Source organism: Suncus etruscus, chromosome 2 (genome assembly GCF_024139225.1).
Source record: "Suncus etruscus isolate mSunEtr1 chromosome 2, mSunEtr1.pri.cur, whole genome shotgun sequence".
Taxonomy (NCBI): domain Eukaryota; kingdom Metazoa; phylum Chordata; class Mammalia; order Eulipotyphla; family Soricidae; genus Suncus; species Suncus etruscus.
Genome location: NC_064849.1, coordinates 165634255 through 165657053, shown reverse-complemented (window position 1 = coordinate 165657053; position 22799 = coordinate 165634255). Strand labels below are relative to the sequence as shown.

Genomic DNA, 22799 nt, shown 5'->3' with positions numbered 1-22799 from the left:
ATCTGGCTTCTGGAAGCACAAAGAAAGATGCTTCCTAAGTGCCATCCTAAGTACAGTGCAAAGACCAAGACCACCAACCACAGAAGATGGATAAAAATGACACTGAGGGAACAGAACTCCTGAACCACAAAGACTGACGTCATCATAAGTCCCAACCCTGAATCTGTGCAGACACTGAGATCTCTAGACACAGAGGTCTGATTGTACCACCCAGAACAGAACAGAAGTCTCCCAAACACGACAAAAGACCACCGGGAGAGTAAATGATCCTGAACAGAGTCTATAGTTGATCCCATGACAATATACTCCTAGGACGGAGAAACCCATAACTCTTAGGCCAAGTGAATTCCTTCTTGAATGACCCCAATATTTACTGTGCCAGGGCAGGAGGGAACAATAATAGCACAAAACATTGTTTACTTTTTATATATTATTTTTTACCTTTATTTATTATTATTATTTTTTTTTGTTTACTTACCTATTTTTGGTCGATTTCTCTGTTTGGGTGTGATTATTGAAGCTGTTGTCCCAGATATACCTATTTTTTTCTCTTCTTTTCTTTTCTTTCTTTATGGGCTATGTCATGTTTCTTATCTCAAGACCATGGCGGTTTTTGGTTTATTTTTTGTTTTTTTTTTGTTTTTTTTGTTTGTTTTGTTTGTTCTGGTTTTTTTTTTATTGTACTGATGGAATGTTTCATTTTCTTTTTCCTCCTTCACCCCTCCAATCGATGATAAGAGCCTCTAGAAGGACTCTGCCCACTTTCGGAGTATTAGACTTTTACCCCAGTTTACTACTTTTCTCTTCTTCAAACCAAACCACGCAAATTTAACTAGTTAGGCCTGCCTCCCAGTTAGAGGGGGAAATTAGGGAGGCACCTAGACCAATCAGATGCAAGACTACTATGTAGTAGGATAGGTACATAGGGGACCACATATTCTAGCAGCCCTGGGGGTGAGGGAAGAGGATACGGGAGCTAGGACAAAAACGGAGGTGTAGGGAGTAAAATTTGGTGATGGGAATCCCCCCAGATGTTATGTAAATATTCAACTAAAATATTATTGTCAACAACATGTAAACCACTATGATCAAAATAAAAATTATATTAAAAAATAAATAAAATAGCATGGTATATCTTTAAATATCTCCAAATATATCTACAAATAATATGCGAAGACAATATAGAAGGAAGGATGAAACCTGCCATAAACAGTGCGGGAGTGCATTTAAGGCAGAGAAGGGATGACTATGACAGTGATAAAAATGACGTTGGAAATGATCACTCTGAACTAGAACTGGGTTCTGAAAGGAGATTAAAGTAATATGCAGGATACCCTTTCAGTAACAATATTATAAAACATAGTGTCTAAAAGGAAAAACAGTAAAGAAAAATATCTACCATAGAAGCAGGCAGGGGGACAGCTGAGAGGAGAAGAAAAGAAAACAGGGAACATGGGCAGCACTGGTGAAGGGCGAGCTACATTGTGTGACTGAAAGTCAATCCTGAATAACTTTGTAACTGGGTATCTCATAGTTATCCAATTAAAGCATTTATTTATAAATAAAAATACCTGAGAGTAATGGAATTATAAATTAGATGTTCAAGAACATTAACAATAATTATTAATTTGGGGTGGGGGGTTGGGTCACACCCTGCAGCGCTCAGGGTTTACTCCTGGCTCTACATTCAGAAATCACTCCTGGCAGGCTTGGGGGACCATATGGGATGCCGGGATTTGAACCACCGACCTACTACTGCATGAAAGGCAACCACCTTACTTCCATGCTATCTCTCTGGCCTAAATATGATTATTAATATTTTATCGTAAAAAAAGTGTTATTTTAAGTTGGGGAAAGTTTAAGCTGTAAAGCATGTTATTCTTGACTATGGTTCATGATGCTCTTCTCAAAATTACAATCAAACTGGCTAAAGCTATTGTTTTATAAATCATTCAACATGATTCAATTGCATATGTTTCGATTCAATCATACAATAATGCAAGAAGCACATCAACCAATTTCCTAATGAATACTTGGCTGATCAATTTCACATCTGATATAAAGGATTAGTAAATAACTGTGCATTTTAGTTTTGTAAACAATTATGCTATAAAAGTAAACTATGATGACTACTCAGATATTGCATTTCTGAAACAAGGGAGGGACATATTACTATAGCAATAAATTTATCTTCTTAAACTAGAACATTTTATACAATAAAGAATATATTAGAATGAGGGTGAAAGAATACTAACTACATAGAATTCTTTATTTTTATTATCAAAACACTTGAACTACTTCAGCCACACTTTCAAAAAGTCTCAAATTCATTACTCTCTTTAACAAAGTACTTTGATCTTGTAAAAATGATCTCTTTACCATTTCCTGAATTTGCCACATATATATTTTTCATAGAAATCTCCAAGGTTCTCTCCCGCTTGTCTGGTAGGGTTCAGGGGACTATATGGAATGGCAGAGGTTGAATTCTGTGGCCATATGCAAGGAATATGCAAGGAAAGTTTACTATTCTCTGAACTCTCCCCAGGCGTATTACTTAAATAATATAAATAAATAATTGTTAAAAATTTATGAATTTAATGAGTTCATATTCTATTGCAAGAATGGAAGGGATCCAACTCAGGTCCAGCTACATGCAAGGCAAATATCATATACTTGACTTCTACTACTACTGTTCAGGATAATGACATGGATATTTTTATACAGACTCATTTGAAAATGTTTATCCATGAACAGGGGTATGTTTCTATTTCTTTGTGTTCACTTTTGTTTTTTGTTTTCTGTTGTCTTATAGTTTTCTTTGTATAGGTCTTTCAGCTTTTTTGTTAAACTGATTTCTAGGCAATGATTATCTGGGACACAACTGAATGAGATTTTTTTTTTTTAGTTCTCTCTCTTCTACTTCATTATTTGCACATAGAAAAATCAGATATTTCTGTGCATTCATTTTCTAGTCTGACAATTTACTAAACAACATGATTGTCGCTAGGTCCTATCTGAGGATTCTTTAGTGTTTTCTAAATATAGTATATCATCTATAAAAATTGAGAACTTGACTTATTTTCCATATGGATCCCCATATTATCACATTTTTGCCTAACCATTATGGCAATGACTTCCAATACTATACTGAATAGAAGTGGTATGAGTTAGTAACCTCATTTTAAGTCTATAAAGTTAGAGGGAAAGCTTTCAGTTTTTAAACATTGAGTATAATGTTTTCTGTAGACTTGCTTAAGTGGCAAGCCTCCATTTTATAAAAATTGTTTATTGAGTGGTGGATCTTGTCAAATGCTTCCTCTGCATTAATTAGGCAGAGACAAGTGTGTACTCCTTAATCTGGAGTCTTAGGATAAAATGGCCAATGGTATATTGGCTATTTGCAGGGCATGGGCAAGTCCAAATCTCAATGAGCACAGTTATACTTATGGTTATGGTTCTTTCTGAGGGGCATGCCTGGTGCTGGGATTACTTCTTCCTTTCTGCTCAGGGATCACATCTGGTGGGATCATGGATCAAAGGAGAAGCCAGAGATTGAGTCCAGGTAAGCTGCACACAAGACAAGCATTCTACCTGCTCTACTATATCTCTCAGGCCCCAATGTTCTGTGGTTCAAGAATGCTAAGTAAAATCTTAAATATACTTATTAATATATAATGATAATAGATACAAAATAACCAGATAATGCTATATAATGAACTTATTAAAAAGTATTCTACATACATATACAACAGACTGAAATATTTTCCATGATCAATTTGGATTTGCCCTCTACAAATAAGAAGACTGAATTAAGGAAATGTTCAATACTTCCTTCTTTCTCTTAGCTTGTTCAAATTTCTAATATAAGTTTAATATGCCTAAGTTAGGTTTTGCCTCAAAGCAAAGCAATACTTGTTTTTAAACAAGTATTTAAAGAAAACTAATAAATTATGTATTCTTATTGCTCTAACACAAATTACTAACAATATTACAAAACATAAGATAAATTATAAATTATAAAAAATAAATTATAAATTTACAAAGGTAACTTGTCTCTAAAGTCTTTCACTGAATGAAGATTCTAAATGTCCAGGGAAGTTCCAGTCCTATTATATAGGATATAATATAAAATAAACTATATATTAATTATATCTTTTGTAGTGTATATTTTATATTATACATCTATATTTTATATAAAATAATTACAGATTATAAATATATAATACTATATAAAATTATATGACCATAATTTATTATATATTAATATAATGTATATGTTATTATATAGTATGTTATATATCATTCTATTATATAGGATAACTTCTATATCAGAACGAAATAGTGAAATTTTATCATTTAAGATTCTTATTTACTTACCTACCCACTGGACTATTTCTGGCCCCTAAAATGTAATTTTATATTAAAATAAAAAAATACTACATAGCCAGGAAAATGGTGCAGATGATTAGAATGCATACTTGACTTTGGAGAAGGTTCCATGTGGGTTTGAGAAGAATGTGTATTCTACTTTCTGGGGATGGAGGGCTCTATATAAGTCTATTAGCCCTAATTCTTCTAATTTTTCATTTAGAGCTCTTATTTCTTTACTATTTTTCTGTTTGGAGGATCTGTCCAGTGGTGATAGTGGAGTATTGAGGTCCCCTACTATTATCACAATTCCCTTCATGTGTTTCTCCAGGTTTGTCAGTAGTTGCCTCACATATTTTGGTGACTTTACATTAGGTGCATAGATATTGACCAGGGTTAGCACTTCTTGATCTAATGTTCCCCTGATCAGTAAGTAGTGCCCCTCTTTGTCTCTGATCACTTTCTTGAGGTTGAATACAATTTGGTCTGATATAAGAATGGCTGTCCCTGCTCTTTTTTGTTTTCCATTGGCCTGAATAATTACTTTCCATCCTTTAATTCTAAGCCTGTGCTTATCCTGTTAACTGTAGGTGTGTTTCTTGCAGACAGCAGAAGTCCGGTTTATTTTTCCTAACCCAGTTCTCTACTATGTGTCTTTTAATTGGAGAGTTTAGTCCATTAACATTTAGGGAAATTATTGATAGAGAGGACTGTTGTGCAGTTGTATTGTGTGGCGTGGTTGTTGTTACAATCGGGGGTTTGGATTGTGTAATTCGTCTCTGAGTAAGTCGCTTAGGATCGGCTTAGTTTGCACAAATAGTTCAAGTTCGTTCATATTTGTGAATGTTTTTAGTCTGCCCTCCATATGAATGATAGTTTTGCTGGGTATTGGACCCTGGGTTGGAAATTTCTTTCACTCAGTCGTTTAAATACGTCATTCCACTGTCTTCTTGCTTGAATTATTTCAAATGGGAGATCTGGTTTGATTCTTATGTCCTTTCCTTTGTACTTGAGGTTTTTTTTCTCCCTTATTGCTTTCAGGAGTTCCTCTTTCTCTTTGTTTTTCGCCATCTGGATTATTATGTGTCTTGGTGTGGGTTTATTAGGGTCTATTTTATTAGGGACTCTCTTGACTTCTTGGATTTGTCCTAAATTGTCTTTCCAGAGGGTGGGAAAGTTCTCTGTTATTATCTCCCTGACTACTTGTTCTTCCCCCTTCCCTATTTCTTCCCCTTCTGGTATACCCAGAAGGTATACTTTGTATCCAGCCACTTTACTGTATTGGTTGATTGTTTCTAGGAGTTTTTCTGTGGATTCTTTAGGGTTTTTGATGTATATCATCATATCATCAGCAAATAGAGCTAGCTTGTGTTCCTCTTTCCCTACTTGAATTCCTTTGATTCCCTTCTCTTGTCGGATTGCTATTGCTAGGACTTCTAAGGTTATATTGAATAAGAGTGGAGAGAGTGGACAGCCTTGCCTAGTTCCTGACCTTAGTGGGAATGCTTCTAGTTTCTCGCCATTAAGTATAATGTTGGCTGTAGGCTTTTCATAAGTAGCTGTAACTATCTTAAGGAAGGTGCCTTCTAACCCTATTTTGCTGACTGTCTTTAACATGAACGGATGTTGGATTTTGTCAAACGCCTTCTCTGCATCGATTGATATGATCATGTGGTTTTTGTCCTACATGTTGTTGATTTGGTGTATAATGTTGATTGATTTGCGTATGTTGAACCAACCTTGCATTCCTGGGATGAATCCCACTTGATCATGATGTATGATCTTTTTGATGAGGTGTTGGATTCGGTTTGCTAAGATTTTGTTGAGTATCTTTGCATCAATGTTCATTAGTGAGATTGGTCTGTAGTTTTCTTTTTTGGTGGTGTCTTTGCCTTCTTTAGGAATGAGTGTGATATTAGCCTCATAAAAGGAGTTAGGGAGGATTCCTGTTTTTTCTATGGTTTTGAAAAGCCTATGGAACAGTGGTAATAAGTCTTCTTGAAATGTTTGATAGAATTCACCTGTAAATCCATCTGGGCCTGGGCATTTGTTCTTAGGGAGTCTTTTAATTACGTCTTCAATTTCCTCTGAAGTGATTGGACTGTTTAGAGTTTCTAGGTCTTCCTTTTCCAGTCTTGGAAGAGAGTGTTTGTCCAAGAATCTGTCGATTTCTGGTGGGTTCTCTAGCCTAGTTGAATATAGTTGTTCATAATATGATCTCATGATATGTTGTATTTCTTGGGGTTCTGTTGTAATCTCTCCCCTTTCATTGGTGATCCTAGTGATTTGGGTGTTTTCCCTCTTTTTTTTGGTAAGTTTTGCCAATGGTTTGTCTATCTTATTTATTTTTTCGAAAAACCAACTCCTGGTCTCATTGATTTTTTGTATTGTTTTCTTAGTCTCTATGTTGTTTATTTCTGCTCTGGTTTTTATGATTTCTTGCCTTCTGGTTGTGGTTGGATTTCTCTGTTGCTGTTGTTCCAATTCTTTGAGGTGATCTTTTAAACTGTTGGTTTTGTTATTTTCCTGTTTCTTAACATAGGCCTGTAATGCTATGAGTTTCCCCCTAAGTACTGCTTTTGCTGTATCCCATAAATTCTGACATGTTGTCTCTTCATTGTCATTCGTCTCAAGGAATCTTTTTATTTCCTCCTTGAGTTGTTCTTTGATCCAGCTGTTGTTAAGCAGTATGTTGTTCAATCTCCAGGTATTAGTTTTCCTCCATTGCTTCTTCTTGACATCAATTATAAGCTCTGTTGCATAGTGATCTGAAAGGGTACTTCTAATGATCCTTACCTTTGTGGTCTTATATAGGTTGGCTTTGTATCCTAAGACATGATCTATTCTGGAGAAGTCAATACACAAAAGACAGTAGCGTTTTTATATACAAACAATGAAGTTGAGGAGAGAGAGATTAAAAATACAATTCCATTTAAGATAGTATCAAAAAATATCAAATACCTAGGAATTAACCTTACAAGAGAAGTGAAAGATCTATACCAGGGAAACTTCAAAACACTTCAGAAAGAAATTGAAGACGATCTAAAGAAATGGAAGAACATCCCATCCTCATGGATAGGTAGAATTAACATAGTCAAAATGACTATTTTACCCAAATTGCTATATAGATTTAATGCAATCCCTATCCAAATCCAGACACAATTCTTTAAAGAAATAGAACAATCAATTATAAAATTCATTTGGAACCATAGAAGACCCAGGATAGCTAAACACATTCTGAAAAATGAGAAGTTGGGAGGTATCTCCTTACCTAACTTGAAACTATACTATAAAGCCATAGTAATAAAAACAGCATGGTACTGGAACAGAGACAGGACCTCAGATCAGTGGATTAGAACAGAATTCCCAGACATAAACCCCCAGATATATAGCCAACTAATATTTGATAAAAGAGGCAAGAATATGAAATGGAACAAAGAAAGCCTATTCAACAAATGGTGTTGGTACAACTGGAAACTCATATGCACGAAAGTGAAAATCGACCCATATCTCACTCCTTATACAAAAGTCAACTCAAAATGGATCAAAGATCTGGAAATCAGACCTGAATCTATAAAGTTTATCGAGAATAAAATAGGCAGAACACTCGAAGACCTTTATATTAAAAGGGTCTTTGAGAATGGAGCACCAATGGCAAAAACGTTAGCATCAACTATAAACAAACGGGACTATATCAAACTAAAAAGCTTCTGCATGGCAAAAGAAACCCTACTTAATGCAAGAAGTCAGCTAACAGAATGGGAAAAAATCTTTTCACTTGATATATCAGATAAAGGGCTGATATCTAGAACATACAAAGCGCTCAGAAACCTGAGTCCTTCAAAACCAAACGAAGCCATAAAAAAATGGGGAGATGAAATAATAGACATTTCTCTGAGGAAGAGAGAAGGATGGCCAACAAACACATGAAAACATGCTCACCTTCACTCATCATCAGGGAGATCCAAATCAAGACAACAATGAGATACCACCTCACACCAGTGAGGTTGGCTCACATCAAAAATAATGGGAACAACCTTTGTTGGAGAGGATGTGGTATGAAAGGAACTCTCATTCATTGCTGGTGGGAATGTCCCTTGGTCCAACATCTATGGAGAAAAGTCTGGAGAGTGCTCAAAGAACTCAGAATTGAGCTGCCATTTGACCCAGCAATTGCTCTCCTAGGCATATATCCCCAAGATGGAAGGACATTCATTCCAAAATACGTATGCATCCCACTATTTATTGCAGCACTCAGTATAATAGCCAAATCTTGGAACCAACCTCGATGTCCAACAACAGATGAATGGATCATTAAGATGTGGTACATATATACGATGGAATATTACATGGCAGTTAGAAATGATACAATCACAGACTTTGCAGCAACGTGGATGGACCTAGATCATTTATGTTAAACGAAGTAAGTCAGAAGACAAAAGAAAAACACAGAATGGTAGCACTATTCTGAAACACCTAGAACACATAAAAAACAAAAAAAGGACATTGAAGAAGCATAACTGCTAGAACCACAAAGAAAGACTTCATAAACTCCATTCCCTGATCTGCACAGCCACTAAGACCTCTAGAAACAGGTCTGATTTTACCATCCAAGATAAAGTAGAAGTCTTCCACATACCACGAAAGCAGCAAGAGGAGAATAAATGATCTATTTTTTTTGACGTCTTTATTTTGGTGTGGAGATTACGGTTGATGTCTCCAATATTATTTTATTTTATTTTGTTTTGTCTTTCTTTTTTTTGTCTTTCTCTTTCTTTTTGCACTTGAGTATGATTTGATTTCAGAACCGAGATTATTGTGTGGTGCCTGTCTTTATTGTTGTGGTGCTTATCGGTTATTTAATTCGATATTTTTTTTGTGTGTGTGTGTATTGTTGTGGTATTTTAATTACTTTTTTCACATCCTCTCTCAAACTGAGGTTGGAAGCCTCTAGACAGGACTCTGCCTATTTTCAGTATATTTGATTTTTGATTGAGAAGAGGACATATTAGGTGATGGGTATTCCCCTGATTCAATATGAATATGTACCCAAAATACTACAGTGAAAGATATGTAAGCCATTATGGAAAAAAAAATTGTGTTTTTAATCAGAAACTTTCTTTGACTTACATGTATTATTATTATATCAATTATATTATATGTTATGTCACTATATTATGTTATATTAGTTTACCTCATTATGTTAATCAATTTTGTCCTTTAAATGAATTCTTACTTAAAAAAAAAAACTTTAGTTTGCCCTGAAGAAAAAAAAAATAATAAAATAAATAAAAGATAAAATAAGGCCTCCCAATTCTTACCACAGTCTGTGTTCTTTACACTGGCTGTATAGAAAGAGGAGGTACAGTAAAGGCACCCCATATACACCTCAACACAGGACCCTTGCCGGGTATGTATTGTGAATTGGGGGACAAAAAAAAAAAAAAAGAATGCATACTTGACATGTAGAGGTTCCATGTTCAATCCTTGGTACTAACACAATCCAACCATGGAAAGAATTCCTGAACAATCACTAGAAGTAGCCTCTGAGCACCAACAGGTGTAGTCTAAACTCCAAATATACAAAAAAAAAAAAAAAAAAGTAACTACATTAATAAAAACTCCCCTTTGTAAAAAAAAAAAAAAAAGAACAATATAAATATTAAAATAGCATTATCTGCAGTACTGCATTGGTTGGCACCTTTTCTCTGTAAATGAAAAGTCTATATTTTAGGCTTGTAGGCCGTATGGTATCTGCCACCACAATTCAGTCTGCTCTTGCAGTGTGGCAACATGATAGCTGCAGATGTTACATCAACAAATAAGTGTGGCTGTGTTCCAATGATTTGTTTTTGAAAAAATTTCACAGAATTTTTGGTCACAAATAACACTTTTATATTTTCTTTTTTTTTTTTTTTTTTTTTTTGGTTTTTCGGGCCACGCCCGTTTGAAGCTCAGGGGTTAATCCTAGCTAAGCGCTCAGAAATCACCCCTGGCTTGAGGGGACCATATGGGAAGCTGGGGGATCGAAGCGAGGTCCTTCCTTGGCTAGCGCTTGCAAGGCAGCAAGGCAGACACCTTACCTCTAGCGCCTCCTTGCCGGCCCCACTTTTATATTTTCTAACATTTAAAATTGCAAAAAAAATTATCTAGGATATTACAGAAAAATAAGAAACCATGCAGATTTTTGTTGAGGTTGTTTGTTTCTTTTGAGCTTTGTCTTGTTTTTATCTTGGGACCATGGTTATTGTTTGGTTGTTGTCTTTATTGCTGTGGTGCTTTGCAGGTATTTTTTGTTATTGTTTTGTTTTGTTTTTCCTTTTTTGTAATCTTATTATGTTTTTCTTCCTTTTCCCCTTTCTTCTCTTAAATTGACACTTATAAGCTCTAGAAGAACTCCTCCCATTTTTTGCTTGTTTGATTTTTGCCCCCACCCCCATTTTTTTTTCTTCTTTCCTTCTAACAGAACCACATAACTTGAACCACCTTGTTCTACCTTACAAATTGGAGGAGAAATAAGGGAGGGTACCAAGTCCAAACAGTCTTATGAACATCAAGTAGAAATAAAAATCGATCAGACTTAAACACAAAATCCAAAGCAAACAACGACAGAATCAAGACTCAATCTACAACAAGCTAGACACAGAGGGGACCATTTATACCAGCAGCCTACGGAGCAAAGGAGGGGATATGGGGTGCATGCTGGGAATAGGGGTGGAGGGAGGACAACATTGGTGATGGAATACCCCTGATTAATGTCACTATGTACCTAATATATTATTGTGAAAGAATCTTAACCCACTGTTTTAAAAATAAAAATATTTACCACAGCAAGACTCTGGAAACAGCCAAGATACCCTTCAACAGATGAATGGCTAAAGAAACTGTGGTATATATACACAATGGAATATTATGCAGCTGTCAGGAGAGATGAAGTCATGAAATTTTCCTATACATGGATGTACATGGAATCTATCATGCTGAGTGAAATAAGTCAGAAAGAGAGAGAGAAAGATGCAGAATGGTCTCACTCATCTATGGGTTTTAAGATAAATGAAAGGCATTCTTGCAATAATAATTTTCAGACACAAAAGAGAAAAGATCTGCAAGTTACAGCTCACTTCATGAAGCTCACCGCAAACAGGGGTGAGTTTAGTTAGAAAAATAACTACGTTTTAAACTATCTTAATAATGAGAATGTATGAGAGAAATAGAAAGCCTGTCTAGAGTACAGGCGGGGGTCGGGTGGGGAGGAGGGAGACTTGGGACATTGATGATTGGAATGTTGCACTGGTGATAGGTAGTGTTCTCTACATGACTGAAACCCAAATACAATCATGTATGTAATAAAGTTGGTTAAATAAAAAATATCTACTGCCAAAAAATATATATATACAATTCATAACATTTATTGTGATACCTTTTAATGTCATTCCCATAAAGTACCTAGCAAAATACAAAAAAAGAGAAAAAATATTTCTCAAAAAAATCCTATGCAAATTTGTCCCATTTGCAGATGATATGCAATCATCGTTGTATTTTATCACTTAAATTATAGAGACTACAAATGCAGGTTATATAAGCAATGGTTAAAAAGACAGATTCTATAATTAAATGAAGAGAAGTGATATCCTGACTCTACAACTTCTAACCATTTTCTTTTTTTGTTTGTTTTTTTGGGAGTCACACCCGGCAGTGCTCAGGGGTTACTCCTGGCTCTAGGCTCAGAAATCACCCCTGGCAGGCACAGGGAACCATATGTGATGTTGGGATTCGAACCACCGTCCTTCTGCATGAAAGGCAAACACCTTACCTCCATGCTATCTCTCCAGCCCCTATTTCTAATTTTTGATCTTCTTAAATCAATTTTCTTCTCTGTAAATTGGTAAAAATAATAATATTGACTATGAGGAATGATGAGAGCTCTTTGGAATATAGGCGCCATACAGAATTAGACAGGTTTTAGTAAATTCCCTTGCACTCAATCATTAGTAAGCTCTCTCTAAATATGCTGCTTCTGCCATACTATAAATACAGGAGAAAACTCTATCTTATATATGTGTATATCTAATATGCAAAATATATTTTGCTTCCAAATTGCTATGAGACAAAGTAGAAAAAATATTATTTCTAAAATGTCATAATATTTGGGGCTGAAGCGATAGTATAGGAAGGTATTTGCCTTGCACACTGGGTTATCCGGGTTTGATCCTTGGCATCCCTACAGTCCCCAAGCACCACAGAAAATATACCTGAGACCATAGTCAAGAGTAATTTCTGAGTACTACCAGGTATGGTCCCCAAACAAAACAAAACAAAACAAAAAATCAATCATAAAATTTCAGAGCTGAGTGATACTGTTAAAAGAAATAATAAAAAATTACTTTGACAAAATAAGCATACATCACAGCATTTAGTATGCTTCACAAGATATGGAAACAACCTAAATTCCCAAATATGCATATATGAATCAAGAAGTTGTGGTATATGGGGCCGGAGCAGTGGTGCAGCAGTGGGGCATTTGCCTTGAACACGATAACCTAGGATGGATCAAACCATATGGGTTTGATCCTCATATGGTGTCCCATATGGTCCCCCAAGCCAGGAGCCATTTCTGAGCACGTAGCCAGGAGTAACACCACGTACCACCAGGTGTGCTCCCAAAACAAACAAATGAAAAAAAAGAAGTTGTGGTATATATGCATAATGAAATACTATGTGGCTCTAAGAACAAACAAAATTATGCAATTTTCCACAATATAGATGCTGCTTGAGGATATCATAATAAGTGAAATCAGTCAGAAGGAAAGGGGTTAAGTACACAATGATAATTCTCATATGTGGGACTTAAACATTCACAGCAAAGAAACAACATGCCCATGGCAACAAATTTTCACAAAGAGTGGTAAGTACAGTTAAAGAAACAACTACACTAACAGCTACTATGACAATGATAAAGAAATACAATACATATCTTGAAGACAAGCAGGGGGAAAGAGACCGGAAGGGTCACTAGTACATAAAGATTTTCTTCAGAATCACCAGCAAACTCCAAAGTGGATCCTTGATGTTGGACAGCTGTCTTCCAAACAGTGACAGTAAAATACTATTGTTTCTGTAACCTGTAATGACAGTCTAGCAAACTATTAACAGCTAACAAAGAAAAATTGGATATTTATATTTTATCCTAAATTATCCTCTATTGAATAAAAAGATCTTCTATTAAATCAGGTAAAATGTTACTTTTATATCATTACATTTGCATTACAGTTTTTAAAAAACAATCTGCCTAGAGTAATACCTTGCCCCAAACCGAATTATAAGTATGGCTTCAGTTCCATACACCATTTTCTCAGCTGAATCCAGTTTCAAATTACAGAAACCGTATAGCAGGATTTATAGCTCAGCAGTAACAAGGACACATGGTTTTCTCCCTCTGGCATTTCATTCACCCACAGTGCTATAGCTGAATCATCAGCTACTTTTGCCTGGTTTGGTAGGATAGTTTTCACATTAACATGTGTTCTGTGCCTTCTTTTCATATTTTAGGGAATCAATGTTAGCTTCTGACAAGATGTTAGCAAAGAATATGGGACTTTTTGTTACCACCACACTGGAAAAATCTAACTTGCCATTAGGAGAAGTAATAACAAATCGTATAAAAATAAATCATATAACAAGAATCTGTAAACAAGTAAAAAGGGCCCCTAAGGCCTGATGTAGTACATGGCTGACCCGAGTTCAATCCACAGCCTGGTCTTTGGTCACTTGAACAAAGAACCAAAGAATAGGCCCTGAGTATAGCTGAATAAAAGCCCAAAACAAACAAACAAACAAACAAACAAAAATCAACAAAAAAAGTACATTCTTTACATTTTTAATTTAATATTTACTATTAAGCCTCTGAATCTGTTTTGCTTCTAGAGCCACAACTACTTGAAGTCCGGTCACTCTCTGAGTTGTTCAAGATAATATGTGGTACAAAGGACTGAATTCAGAATTCTTATATGCTTCAACTTTTGAGCGATCTCCCCAATATATTCTGTATATTTTGTAAATTCTGTGTATTTTGGTTATTTAAGGAAAAGAGGAACTTTAATCAGTCAATGTTTCCTTGGAATCTAAAGCAAAGAGCAGGTTTTTACTAATTTCTGCATGAGGAATGCAAAAATACCTTACAAGTTACGATTGAGGACAAAACCTTAAAAATATGATGCCCTTTCTCGTTTCACAGATCTCTCACAGAAACGAGAGTTTATATTTGGGAGTTAAATGATCATACTCAGTATTCTCATATGTTCTTAATCAGAATAAACTATATGATCCAGGATTATACCCTAGAACCAAAAACACCATGTGGCACTATATACAATTGCCAGAATCTGTAAACAATCAATGTGCCCAAGAATTTTATGCAGCTGTTAGGAAAAATGAAATCATGACATTTGCTTAAACATGGTTGGATAGAGAGAGCATTATGCTAATGAAATGAGTCAGAAGAATAGACATAGAAAAATCTCATTCATTTGTGAGATAGAAGAAAAAGAAAAGACTCAACAATTGCTCTCCTAGGTATCTACCCCCAACCAGGAAGGCCATTCATCCCAAAATATGTGTGCACCCCACTATTTATCGCAGCACTCAGTATAATAGCCAAGTCTTGGAACCAACCTCGATGCCCAACAACAGATGAGTGGATCATTAAGATGTGGTATCTATACACAATGAAATACTACATGGCAGTAAGAAATGATTCAATCACAGACTTTGCAGCAACATGGATGGACCTTGAACATATTATGTTAAACTAAGTAAGTCAAAACATGAAAGATAAACACAGAATGATAGCACTATTCTGAAACACCTAGAAACTATACCATATATACAACTAATATTCAAAGATCAACAGGACTTAACAGGGTAGGAACTCCAAACACTGTAATACCACACATATACTGGGCAGAAGTGCCCAAAACACATGAAAGAGGATCATCATAAACTCTCAACCACACATTAAATCATAAAGAAACCAGCAACTGCAGAAACAGCAGCATAGAGTGAACAGGTATGTAATCAATCTGTTACTGCAAAGGCTTGTAATAATCTCTTAGGATCTCATACACGATTACAGTAAAGAATACCACGGGAAATCACTGACTACAATCGAAGTATTTAAAAATAATAGGTGTTAATGCCTTAAGCTTAATATACTTAAACTTACCTCTCAGCTTTTCTGTCCACAGGCGTTCTTGGATACAAAGGATGGACAACCTAAGATGGCATCTCAGAGCTAAGCCACATGAGATGCCATACCCAGGTTGCATTACAAAATGATCTGGACAAAACTTTTTAACACACCCCTTATCTCTAGGGCATACCTTCTTTTAGAACCTGAAGCATATGACCAGCCAGACCACCAAAGTAGCAACAGTGACCTGCAGACTTATACTATGGGGCCTACTCATCGAACATATTCAAGCAAAATGACGTGCTGCCGCTCTTTTCACCTCTCTTCTCACTACTCCCTCTTCCTTTTTTTTTTCTTTCCCTATTTAATCTTATTTTCCTCTTTCTTCCCCTTCCAAATACTCTCCCCTATCCCCCTTCCAGGAATCCGACTACCCCTTCACCCCTCAATCCCATCCAGATTTCCCAACTTATTAAAACCCTTCACCCTCAGTTATTAATCTATTAGGCATCAAGACTGACCTCCTACCCCCAACAAACCAGTACCCAGCACCCGAGTGAAGGAACCTCCACTCAAACCCACACCTGGTCCCCAGAAGAAAAGACAACCAACACTCCTTCTGACTCATGCTATGTGGCTCTCCCTACCAACTTATCCTAACGTGGACTGTTGCTGGATACCGGACTTAGCCATAAAAGGACTCCCAATACAAGAACTTTACACAAGATCCCCCCTCAAATCTTTTACCAATCTCAGGAAGGGCAGGGTGTGTGATGAAAAGGTGCCTGGGAACCCAAACCCCACAAGAAAATCTCAAAAGGCAATGGGGAAACCTATACTTCCATCATAAGTATAAGAACTGCATAACACTACCTCTTTATTTTTTATTTTCATTTTACTTAAAATCATTTTCCACTATACATATGTGAGCAAATATATATTTTTTTATTTCTATTTTTTTTTTTTTTGTTTATGGGCCACACCCGGGTTTGCTCAGGGGTTACTCCTGGCTGTCTGCTCAGAAATAGCTCCTGGCAGGCACAGGGGACCGTGTGGGACACCGGGATCTGAACCAACCACCTTTGGTCCTGGATCGGCTGCTTGCAAGGCAAACGCCGCTGTGCTATCTCTCCAGACCCTTATTTCTATTTTTATGTTTTTGGGTATGCGACTTGTTTCTCTGTTCTTTTCACCCCCAAATGCAACAGCAATATAATGAAGCACCATTTCTTCCTGCAAAGGCACACTAAAAAGGGGGGAAATCCCACATATATAAATAAGCTCTTATCTACTAGGGATAAGAACTCATACTTATTTACAATACAGGGGAATCTTCCACCTTGAAAATATTTCATGTGAATCCATCTTAGACACCAGAAGATTATACACCGACTGTCCAGACTTGAATCCTGAACCCCAGACATAGAATCAACACAGTTCTTCACAACAGCTACAGGAATCAAAGCCCACCTGGGACATCCTAAATACTACTCGATCTCCAACATGTGCCAGTTCTAATTTGATATCCTGACAACGAGGAAATTGGGAACAAATGAATATAAGAATAGGTTATCCTACCTTACTAGCTAATGATAAAACAAAATCGGAAGACCTACCACACTATGGGCTGTGCAAAGAACAAGATCTACAGATGCCCAGCTGATAGAACCATGACCGGGCAGTATGTATTCTGGGACCAACAAGAAAGCCCTAGTCTAGGGTTTGGTCTACGTCCTGCATAACAATCATGACCTCAATTCCAGTGTCCTGACTGAGGCAACTGCAACTGGAAACATAACGAAAGACGATATCCCAGGCTCCATCCGAGGTTCAGCGCAAGGGCGAAGACCACTAACCACAAAAGACAGATTAAAATGACATAGAGGGAGTCAGGCAGGAGGAGGTTTGGCAGGCCCACGCCATGCCGGTGGCCTGCTTGGCCAGGCCTAGGGGGGGTGCGGGATTTGGGTAACCCCAGCACCCCTCTGCCGCCTTGCTCCAGATCTCCAGGGCTTCCCCGGGCCACACCCCTGGGCAAGCCGGTGAGTTGGGTCCCTTGGTGGAGCTTGAAGTCCCTAGGCCTTCCCCCACTATCCATGCGGCTCCTTAGGGAGGGTCTGGGTGGGGCTCTGAACTTCTGTTCTCCCAGCTTCTTGAAGGATCTCTCCTTCCTGGGAGCCGGGAGTCAGGCAGGAGGAGGTTTGGCAGGCCCACGCCATGCCGGAGGCCTGCTTGGCCAGGCCTAGGGGGGGTGCGGGATTTGGGTAACCCCAGCACCCCTCTGCCGCCTTGCTCCAGATCTCCAGGGCTTCCCCGGGCCACACCCCTGGGCAAGCCGGTGAGTTGGGTCCCTTGGTGGAGCTTGAAGGACCCTAGGCCTTCCCCCACTATCCATGCGGCTCCTTTGGGAGGGTCTGGGTGGGGCTCTGAACTTCTGTTCTCCCAGCTTCTTGAAGGATCTCTCCTTCCTGGGAGCCGGGAGTCAGGCAGGAGGAGGTTTGGCAGGCCCACGCCATGCCGGAGGCCTGCTTGGCCAGGCCTAGGGGGGGTGCGGGAGTTGGGTAACCCCAGCACCCCTCTGCCGCCTTGCTCCAGATCTCCAGGGCTTCCCCGGGCCACACCCCTGGGCAAGCCGGTGAGTTGGGTCCCTTGGTGGAGCTTGAAGGACCCTAGGCCTTCCCCCACTATCCATGCGGCTCCTTAGGGAGGGTCTGGGTGGGGCTCTGAACTTCTGTTCTCCCAGCTTCTTGAAGGATCTCTCCTTCCTGGGAGCCGGGAGTCAGGCAGGAGGAGGTTTGGCAGGCCCACGCCATGCCGGAGGCCTGCTTGGCCAGGCCTAGGGGGGGTGCGGGATTTGGGTAACCCCAGCACCCCTCTGCCGCCTTGCTCCAGATCTCCAGGGCTTCCCCGGGCCACACCCCTGGGCAAGCCGGTGAGTTGGGTCCCTTGGTGGAGCTTGAAGGACCCTAGGCCTTCCCCCACTATCCATGCGGCTCCTTAGGGAGGGTCTGGGTGGGGCTCTGAACTTCTGTTCTCCCAGCTTCTTGAAGGATCTCTCCTTCCTGGGAGCCGGGAGTCAGGCAGGAGGAGGTTTGGCAGGCCCACGCCATGCCGGAGGCCTGCTTGGCCAGGCCTAGGGGGGGTGCGGGATTTGGGTAACCCCAGCACCCCTCTGCCGCCTTGCTCCAGATCTCCAGGGCTTCCCCGGGCCACACCCCTGGGCAAGCCGGTGAGTTGGGTCCCTTGGTGGAGCTTGAAGGACCCTAGGCCTTCCCCCACTATCCATGCGGCTCCTTAGGGAGGGTCTGGGTGGGGCTCTGAACTTCTGTTCTCCCAGCTTCTTGAAGGATCTCTCCTTCCTGGGAGCCGGGAGTCAGGCAGGAGGAGGTTTGGCAGGCCCACGCCATGCCGGAGGCCTGCTTGGCCAGGCCTAGGGGGGGGTGCGGGATGTGGGTAACCCCAGCACCCCTCTGCCGCCTTGCTCCAGATCTCCAGGGCTTCCCCGGGCCACACCCCTGGGCAAGCCGGTGAGTTGGGTCCCTTGGTGGAGCTTGAAGGACCCTAGGCCTTCCCCCACTATCCATGCGGCTCCTTAGGGAGGGTCTGGGTGGGGCTCTGAACTTCTGTTCTCCCAGCTTCTTGAAGGATCTCTCCTTCCTGGGAGCCGGGAGTCAGGCAGGAGGAGGTTTGGCAGGCCCACGCCATGCCGGAGGCCTGCTTGGCCAGGCCTAGGGGGGGGTGCGGGATTTGGGTAACCCCAGCACCCCTCTGCCGCCTTGCTCCAGATCTCCAGGGCTTCCCCGGGCCACACCCCTGGGCAAGCCGGTGAGTTGGGTCCCTTGGTGGAGTTTGAAGGACCCTAGGCCTTCCCCCACTATCCATGCGGCTCCTTAGGGAGGGTCTGGGTGGGGCTCTGAACTTCTGTTCTCCCAGCTTCTTGAAGGATCTCTCCTTCCTGGGAGCCGGGAGTCAGGCAGGAGGAGGTTTGGCAGGCCCACGCCATGCCGGAGGCCTGCTTGGCCAGGCCTAGGGGGGGTGCGGGATTTGGGTAACCCCAGCACCCCTCTGCCGCCTTGCTCCAGATCTCCAGGGCTTCCCCGGGCCACACCCCTGGGCAAGCCGGTGAGTTGGGTCCCTTGGTGGAGCTTGAAGGACCCTAGGCCTTCCCCCACTATCCATGCGGCTCCTTAGGGAGGGTCTGGGTGGGGCTCTGAACTTCTGTTCTCCCAGCTTCTTGAAGGATCTCTCCTTCCTGGGAGCCGGGAGTCAGGCAGGAGGAGGTTTGGCAGGCCCACGCCATGCCGGAGGCCTGCTTGGCCAGGCCTAGGGGGGGTGCGGGATTTGGGTAACCCCAGCACCCCTCTGCCGCCTTGCTCCAGATCTCCAGGGCTTCCCCGGGCCACACCCCTGGGCAAGCCGGTGAGTTGGGTCCCTTGGTGGAGCTTGAAGGACCCTAGGCCTTCCCCCACTATCCATGCGGCTCCTTAGGGAGGGTCTGGGTGGGGCTCTGAACTTCTGTTCTCCCAGCTTCTTGAAGGATCTCTCCTTCCTGGGAGCCGGGAGTCAGGCAGGAGGAGGTTTGGCAGGCCCACGCCATGCCGGTGGCCTGCTTGGCCAGGCCTAGGGGGGGTGCGGGATTTGGGTAACCCCAGCACCCCTCTGCCGCCTTGCTCCAGATCTCCAGGGCTTCCCCGGGCCACACCCCTGGGCAAGCCGGTGAGTTGGGTCCCTTGGTGGAGCTTGAAGGACCCTAGGCCTTCCCCCACTATCCATGCGGCTCCTTAGGGAGGGTCTGGGTGGGGCTCTGAACTTCTGTTCTCCCAGCTTCTTGAAGGATCTCTCCTTCCTGGGAGCCGGGAGTCAGGCAGGAGGAGGTTTGGCAGGCCCACGCCATGCCGGTGGCCTGCTTGGCCAGGCCTAGGGGGGGTGCGGGATTTGGGTAACCCCAGCACCCCTCTGCCGCCTTGCTCCAGATCTCCAGGGCTTCCCCGGGCCACACCCCTGGGCAAGCCGGTGAGTTGGGTCCCTTGGTGGAGCTTGAAGTCCCTAGGCCTTCCCCCACTATCCATGCGGCTCCTTAGGGAGGGTCTGGGTGGGGCTCTGAACTTCTGTTCTCCCAGCTTCTTGAAGGATCTCTCCTTCCTGGGAGCCGGGAGTCAGGCAGGAGGAGGTTTGGCAGGCCCACGCCATGCCGGAGGCCTGCTTGGCCAGGCCTAGGGGGGGTGCGGGATTTGGGTAACCCCAGCACCCCTCTGCCGCCTTGCTCCAGATCTCCAGGGCTTCCCCGGGCCACACCCCTGGGCAAGCCGGTGAGTTGGGTCCCTTGGTGGAGCTTGAAGGACCCTAGGCCTTCCCCCACTATCCATGCGGCTCCTTAGGGAGGGTCTGGGTGGGGCTCTGAACTTCTGTTCTCCCAGCTTCTTGAAGGATCTCTCCTTCCTGGGAGCCGGGAGTCAGGCAGGAGGAGGTTTGGCAGGCCCACGCCATGCCGGAGGCCTGCTTGGCCAGGCCTAGGGGGGGTGCGGGATTTGGGTAACCCCAGCACCCCTCTGCCGCCTTGCTCCAGATCTCCAGGGCTTCCCCGGGCCACACCCCTGGGCAAGCCGGTGAGTTGGGTCCCTTGGTGGAGCTTGAAGGACCCTAGGCCTTCCCCCACTATCCATGCGGCTCCTTAGGGAGGGTCTGGGTGGGGCTCTGAACTTCTGTTCTCCCAGCTTCTTGAAGGATCTCTCCTTCCTGGGAGCCGGGAGTCAGGCAGGAGGAGGTTTGGCAGGCCCACGCCATGCCGGAGGCCTGCTTGGCCAGGCCTAGGGGGGGTGCGGGATGTGGGTAACCCCAGCACCCCTCTGCCGCCTTGCTCCAGATCTCCAGGGCTTCCCCGGGCCACACCCCTGGGCAAGCCGGTGAGTTGGGTCCCTTGGTGGAGCTTGAAGGACCCTAGGCCTTCCCCCACTATCCATGCGGCTCCTTAGGGAGGGTCTGGGTGGGGCTCTGAACTTCTGTTCTCCCAGCTTCTTGAAGGATCTCTCCTTCCTGGGAGCCGGGAGTCAGGCAGGAGGAGGTTTGGCAGGCCCACGCCATGCCGGAGGCCTGCTTGGCCAGGCCTAGGGGGGGTGCGGGATTTGGGTAACCCCAGCACCCCTCTGCCGCCTTGCTCCAGATCTCCAGGGCTTCCCCGGGCCACACCCCTGGGCAAGCCGGTGAGTTGGGTCCCTTGGTGGAGCTTGAAGGACCCTAGGCCTTCCCCCACTATCCATGCGGCTCCTTAGGGAGGGTCTGGGTGGGGCTCTGAACTTCTGTTCTCCCAGCTTCTTGAAGGATCTCTCCTTCCTGGGAGCCGGGAGTCAGGCAGGAGGAGGTTTGGCTGGCACTGGTAATCTCTGTCCAGTCTACATTTTCAAAATCGCGTGGGGGCTATTGCCCCCGCGCGCACAAGAAACATTAATAGTACTCTCACAAGAAACATTACTAGTACTCACTATCATTGAATTATGTTTTTATGTATGCAGAATGTCCATTTTGTACTCTGCCCTTTTGCATACCCCTTCATAAGTTCATATTTCTCTTTAACTTCTTTAACTCCTATCATCATTACTCCTTTTTTACCCTTTCTAACTTAAGTACTCTTGAGTCCTAATTCACAGACCAAAGTGGTGCCCTAGAGTTAACACCCACACAACTATTTTAAAAGGCATAAAAAGGACACATATCTTTTCAACATTTTATGCGTGTTTTCTTTGACGGCTATAACTTTTGCTAAATACTTTCTTATACAGTGATGATCCCCCCCCATTTTTTTTTATCTTCTCTTTGTGAACTACTCAATATGGAATTTGGTGTGAAAGAATCCCTCAGTTTAATACTTATGTTTGAACCAAGTCATGGGTCTTGTTGGAAATGTTCTTATGCCCCCATATATCTGATAGCACCACGTGGCTTTATATCTTGTTTGCGTAGGCACACTGACATGGGAAAATACTATACATACCAATAAGTTCTTTTTTTTTTTTTTTTTTTTTTTTTTTTTTTTTATTTTTTTATAATTTTTTATTATGAATTATGAGAACAAAAGATGCAAAGAAAGAGGATAAGGTAAAGTTACAGTGGAAGGACAATCACCCATAACATAATTATCAGAAGAAGTCCCCTTGCTGATATCTTAACTTTGAATTTTCACCAAAAAAAGTTAAGATAAATAAAACAGAATCCATGTGCAATTACTTTTTCCCTCAAGTCCCCAGAT

General features: G+C 41.8%; 1 protein-coding gene and 1 non-coding gene across 2 annotated transcripts in view; one reads left to right on the top strand and one right to left on the bottom strand.

The window, feature by feature from the left end:
• Positions 1-22799, bottom strand: part of FER (FER tyrosine kinase) — a 430623-nt gene that overhangs the window by 234995 nt on the left and 172829 nt on the right. The gene's annotated exons all lie outside the window — the stretch shown is intronic.
• LOC126002639 (small nucleolar RNA SNORA51) lies at positions 9673-9805 on the top strand. Its single transcript, XR_007493321.1, has one exon. It is a non-coding gene; the product is annotated as a small nucleolar RNA SNORA51 (small nucleolar RNA).